We start from the raw sequence: 6,480 nt of genomic DNA on the forward strand, positions 1-6,480 counted from the left end.
CTTTATGTATATATATCTCCTTACTATATGTTCCATTCTATGCATCTGAAGAAATGGGCTGTAGCCCATGAAAGCTTATGCTCAAATAAATTCATTAGTCTCTAAGGTGCCACAAGTACTCCTGTTCTTTTTGCGGATACAGACTAACACGACTGCTACTCTGAAAACTATTTCAATGGTCGACTTTCCCATGACAAACTGGTTAGCGACCGATCGGTAGCTGTCTGGAGTTGCCAGCTTCCAGACTGCAACAGCCACCCGCTTCTCCACCGGCAGGGCAGCTCTCAATCTCGTGTCCTTGCACCGCAGGGTGGTGGCCAGCTCATCACACAGTCCCATGAAAGTGGCAATTCTCATCCAAAAGTTCTGCAGCCACTGCTCGTCATCCCAGACTTGCATGACGATGTGATCCCACCACTCAGTGTTTGTTTCCTGAGCCCAAAAGCAGCGTTCCACAGTGGTGAGCATGTGTGTGAATGCCACAAGCAATCTCGTGTCATAGGCGTTATGCGAGTCCACATCATCGTCGGACTCCTCACTGTCAGTTTGTAGCTTAAGGAGTAACTCGACTGCAATTCATGACGTGTTGGCGAGACCCATCAGCATATTCCTCAGCAGTTCGGGATCCATTCCCGCCGAGCGAAAGGGAAGACAGAGCGCGCAGTACAAAAAACTTTGAAAGACGGGGCCAAATGTGGACAGAAGCAGAGGGATTGTTGGGATGTGAAGAGATGCATCATGGCGGGTTGGGAGAGGACCCAGAATCAGTAGCGTAGCTGGGGGGTGCAGGGGAAGCAGCCGCTTCCCCTCAGCACATTTTCGAAAAGCGGCGCCTTAGTTAGGGGTTACCATGGCACCAGCGGGCAAGGCCCATGCTCCGCTCTGTAGCTTGGCCTGCTGGGCCGGCGCTGGGCTCCTGCGGGCAAGGGGGGGCAGCACAGCCGGAGGAGCCATGGGGAGGGGGCGGCGCGGCTGGAGGAGCCATGGGGAGGGGGGTGGCGTGGCCGGAGGAGCGAGGGTGGCCTCGGGCGAAGAAGGGGAAGGAGAAAGGTGAATGGAGCTGGCGGCTCTCGCTGCTCCGGGGTGAGTGAGGGGAAGCAGGCGGGCCCCGGGGAAGAACAGAGGCGTGCGGGGGTGTCAGCCTAGGCAGCAGCCTGTGGCTTTTTGCCACCCGGCCTGAGCCAGGCAAGCGGGGGATGAGTTTGGGGTGGCCGGCACTCAGCCTGGAGCGCAGAAACTCCCCCAAACTGCCCCACTGCCCAAGGGGCTTGGACCCGCCAGGAGCTGCGTTCCCGGTCAGCCGTGAGGGGTCAGAACCCCTGAGCAGAGCCAGGCCCTGTAACCCCAATCATGGCTGTAATCCCCTCTGTTCCCTGCACACTCACGGGGCTGGTACTGGGGGGGGGGGGGGCCGTACCCCAAGCTTGAAGGGGGTNCCCGGTCAGCCGTGAGGGGTCAGAACCCCTGAGCAGAGCCAGGCCCTGTAACCCCAATCATGGCTGTAATCCCCTCTGTTCCCTGCACACTCACGGGGCTGGTACTGGGGGGGGGGGGCTGCCGTACCCCAAGCTTGAAGGGGGTCACAGCATGGCCGCAGCACAGCCGGAGGAGCCATGGGGGGGGGGCCGCGGGGGCGGCACGCCACAGCCGGAGGAGCCAGACGGGGGGGGGGGCGCGGAGCGGCTGGAGGAGCCAGCCAAGGGGGCGTGGCCAAAGGAGGAGCCGGGGGGGGCGCCTTTTTAATGTTTGCTCCCCCTGCTCTTAGAACTACGCCACTGCCCAGAATGCCCCACACCCCCGCCCCCTTCCCACAAGCCACAGCGCCAGAATGGGAAGAGGTGCTCTGTGGGATAGCTACCCATAATGCACTGCTCCCAGTGCTGCTGCAAGTACCGCAATTGTGTCCATGCCAGTGTGCTTGCAGCTGACAGTGTGAACACACTGCAGTGCTTTCCCTGCTGGGGTCTCCAAGGGCTGGTTTAACTCACAGTGCTCTACATCTTCAAGTGTAGCCATGCCCTAAGTCTTGCCCCTTCCTCAGTCCTCTGAGGGCTTGTCTTCACTACAGTGAAGTCAAGTTATACCACAAATGCTGTCCCTAACTCAAGTCCTGTCCACACACAAAACTCCTTAACTCAAGTATGATTATGCTTTTAACTCAAGTTGGCTGGCCCATCAAAGGGTACAGGTTAAACCCGGAGTCAGCACAATGCACCAGCTGCTAACAGGACTACCTGTGCAGCTCAGGTGTTATTTTACACTGTGATCGCTCATGCCTGAGGTAGGCTAACTCAAGGGGAGTGAACTCGAGTGTAGATAACTTGATTTAGTTTAGTTCATAATTCATTATACTTCATGGGCCAGATCCTCAGCTGAAGTAAATTGAAGTCAATAGAGTTATGTTGATTTATACTAGCTGGCAGGGCCAACTCTACTGTTTTTGCCGCCCCAAGCAGCGCGCCGAATTGCCGCCGCGGACAGCAGGGGCAGTCTGTGTGCCATTAGGGCAGCACACGCGTTTCTGCGGCGGCGGCAATTCGGCAGCAGCTTCTGTCTTCAGCCGGAAGACAGAAGCCGCCGAATTGCCGCCGCAGGCAGCTGAACATAGAAGCTGCCGCCGAATTGCCGCCGCCGCGGAAACGCGCGTGCCGCCCTAATGGCACACGGACTGCCCCCGCTGTCTGCGGCGGCAATTCGGCGCGCTGCTTGGGGCGGCAAAAACACACGGAATGCCGCCCCTTGCAGATTGCCTCCCCAAGCACCTGCCTGGAATGCTGGTGCCTGGAGCCGGCCCTGCTAGCTAGGGTGATCACTTGTCCCTAATTAGGCAGGACAGTCCTGAAATGTACATTTCAAGTCCCAATCCCAGGCTGAATGACTCCGGGATAACATTTGTCCTGAATTCCCTGCAGCACCATTCCGCGCCTGCCTGAGGCTCAGTGGTGGTGCCAGCCTCTTCCCAGTGGGGGGGTGGAGGGATGGGGCTGACACCCCACCCCTGGCCAGGCCAGAAGCAGGAGCCGGGCAGAAGTTAGAGCCACCCAGAGATCCTAGGCTGCTGTGGAGAGACTCAGACCCTCCACCTGCCTTAGGCGGCACAGCCGGGGGGCAGGGACATGGGCCAGGTGCTGCTCTTGGACAGGTGGAGGGTCTGGGGCTCCATACAGCAACCAGGCTCCATGGGTGTCTCTTACCGCTGCCTGGCTCCAGCTTCTGGCCTGGCCAGGGGGCGGGGCCTCAGGAGGAAAAGGAGAAGCAAGAGGCAAGGTCATTGAGGGAGCGGGGCTCCTGCATGTGTCCCATTTTTGCATTTTGAAAAGGTGGTCACCCTGATATTACCAGTTGAGGTCTGTCTCTGTTATCTCTGTGGGTCTGGCCGCAGCTATAAGTTCTCTTCACATTCTCCTGGACACCTAACAGACTATGGCCTACGTTTTTCAAAGTGGCCTCTGATTTTGGGAGATTCAATTCAATTTTCAGGAGCCCAACCTAAGACATTTTCCAAAATCAGCAGCCACTTTTGAAAATTTAGGGTTATCACTAAAAACTTAAACAACGTGGAGTCCTTGTGGCACCTTAGAGACTAACAAATTTATTTGGGCATAAGCTTTCATGGGCTAAAACCCACTTCATCAGATGCGTGGAGTGAAAAATACAGTAGACAGGTATATATATTACAGCACATGAAAAGATGGGAGTTACCTTACCAAGTAGGGGGTCAGTGCTAACGAGGCCAGTTCCATCAGGGTGGATGTGCCCTATTATTTATTTATTATTTTATTTTATTTTATTTTATTTATTAATTGGTCTCATTAGCACTGACCCTCCACTTGATAATGTAACTCTCATCTTTTCATGTGCTGTAATATATATACCTGCCTACTGTATTTTTCACTCCACGCATCTGATGAAGTGGATTTTAGCCCATGAAAGCTTATGCCCAAATAAATTTGTTAATTTCTAAGGTGCCACCAGGACTCCTTGTAGTTTTTGCTGATACAGACTAACATGGCTACCCCTCTGAAACCTGTCAATAAAAACTTAATGACTTAATGAAAAGGCAGCATTGCCCAGTGAACTCCAGATCACCAACATCATTTATGATCACATCTTTATGGAACTTTAAACTGCTGTATCATTTTAAAAATTATTAAAACTTTGCATGAACCTATTATTTAAAGATTGCAAGGTGCTTTACACATTAATTAAACCTCAGTCATAACAGCCTTGAGAGGTATCAAGTACTGTATTATTATCCCCATTTTACATGTTAGTAAAGAGAGGCAGAGGGGTTAGCCACAAATTTTCAAATGTGGCCTCTAAGTATGGGTGCCTCCATTTTCAGGTGCCCAGTTTTAGACAATAAAAGTACAATATAATCCAATGTCTGGAAGTAGAAGCTAGACAAATTCAGACTGGAAATAAGGTATACATTAAAATTTTAACAGAGAGTAATTAACCACTAGAACAATTTACTAAGGATTGTGGTGGATTCTGGATCACTGGCAACTTTTAAATCAGACTGGATGTTTTTCTAGATGGTAAGCTCTAGGAATTATTTTGGGAAAGATCTGTGGCCTGTGTTATACAGGAGGTCAGACTAGATGATCACAGTGGTCTCTTCTGGCCTTGGAATTTATGAATCTACCTTAAGTGTCTTGAATTGGGATCCTGAAAACTGAGTCATCCAAAATAAAAAGCCACTTTTGGAAATCTGGCCCTAAGTGCTTTGTCCAAAATAACACAGTGAGTCAGTGGCATAGTGAGAAATAGATCCCAGTTCCCTGCTTTATTCACTAGATGCCACTCCTCTGTTGTTGTTGTTGTTGTTGTTGTTTTAAATTAAGTGTATGATCCAATTTCCACTGAAGTGAATGGAAAGACTTCCAGAAGTCTTGGATCAAGTTCACAGAGCCAAATTCTGCCCTGATTTACACATTGATTTTGATGGAGTTATCTGGGGTGTTAGCCAAGATAGAATATGGACTAGACAGTAGTCATTGAGTACAACGGTTAGCTACATATGCTCAAGCTTGTAGGAATATCTAGGAGAGGTCATTACTGAAGGCTTCATGGGAGAAGCAGTGCATTATAAGGATGAATTTGAAGAAAGAGAGGGGATTTGGAACTCAGGAAGAGGCGTGCATGTTTTCCCCCTGAAACCAGGCAAAACTGGGTATTTCTTCTGTGTATTGCTTTTAGTTTTTCAGTTCAGTGCACCCAAGTGAACAACAAATTCAAAGTGAAACTCAGGGGTGGTAAACACATATGAAACAAAGCCAGAAAAAAGTGTTGCATTGAAATCCTGCAAATTGAAAGCTTAAAGTTTTGCATAACTCTAATTATGAGAGGAAACTACCTGTCAAACAATTTTGCATACAGCAAGGTGTACAAGCAACCCTTGGCCATGGGTCAGAGTTCACCAGATAGTACCATCTCCAAAATATTTTCAAGCTTGCACAATGTTGTCTCAGCAACACTTCTGTGTAATTAAGTAAAATGAGTTTTGAGACAAAGCAAGTGGACACATAGTCACATAACAGATCTTTGGATAAACATTTGGTTGTATTGAGTCTAGCTCACAGAAACCCATGTCAACCCTTCCCCTATCCCCTCCCTTTTTCTCTAACTACTCACCTTGGCTTTTGCAAACAACCATTGGCTGTGCAAACAACTGAAGGTTTCAGTGAGATCACACAGCAGGCAACATACTGTTAATGGATAAATATGTGGCTTGCTTCCCAAGGTCTGTCTCCTAGTTGTATCATTGCTGCCTGTTGAACCATTGCTGTAAGAGTAGATTGGGCTAGCCATTTCTCACCGTAAGCCAGGCTTCGTACATTGTCTGAGTGGAGAAGAGAATGGAGATAGGTTCATAAGGGTATGGGAAGAGATTCAAAAAGGAAGAGTATGAGGAAGAGAGGGAAAAAAGGAGAGCAGTTTGAAAGAATATAATGGAGACAGGTACATTAAAGGTGAAAGAAAGACCAATTATTTCAAAAGTTATGAAGTTGTTACAAGCACATGTACATTCAGAGAACTCTATATCAGTTTAACAATAACAATATTAACAGAAGCCAAGACATCTTTATAAGAAAGAGATTGTAGCACACACACTTATAAAGAGGGTAGAGTGCATGTTTAAAACCTAGTCCGAAAGTCCTCTTATTCCATATATTAGGATTCATGTTCATTCTTAATTTAAACAAAGTAGTTTGCTGTGTTATATTGTTTTATTGCATGTATTATTGCCATTTCTGGTAGCACCTACACACTTTCCAAACAGAGAAGACATGATCCCTTCTGTGAAGAACTCACAATCATTTCCCTATATGTTAGAACATGAGGTGGGTTTGTCCCCCAGGTTTTGGGGGAGGCAATGGCAGACCCTTCCCCAGGAAAAAAACAGCCCCTCACTTCCCCAGAGTTGAAGAAATACCTGAATAATAGAAGATCATCATAAGATTGGAAAAACCAAAG

The sequence above is a fragment of the Trachemys scripta genome, chromosome 1 (genome assembly GCF_013100865.1).
Source record: "Trachemys scripta elegans isolate TJP31775 chromosome 1, CAS_Tse_1.0, whole genome shotgun sequence".
Classification (NCBI taxonomy): Eukaryota; Metazoa; Chordata; order Testudines; family Emydidae; genus Trachemys; species Trachemys scripta.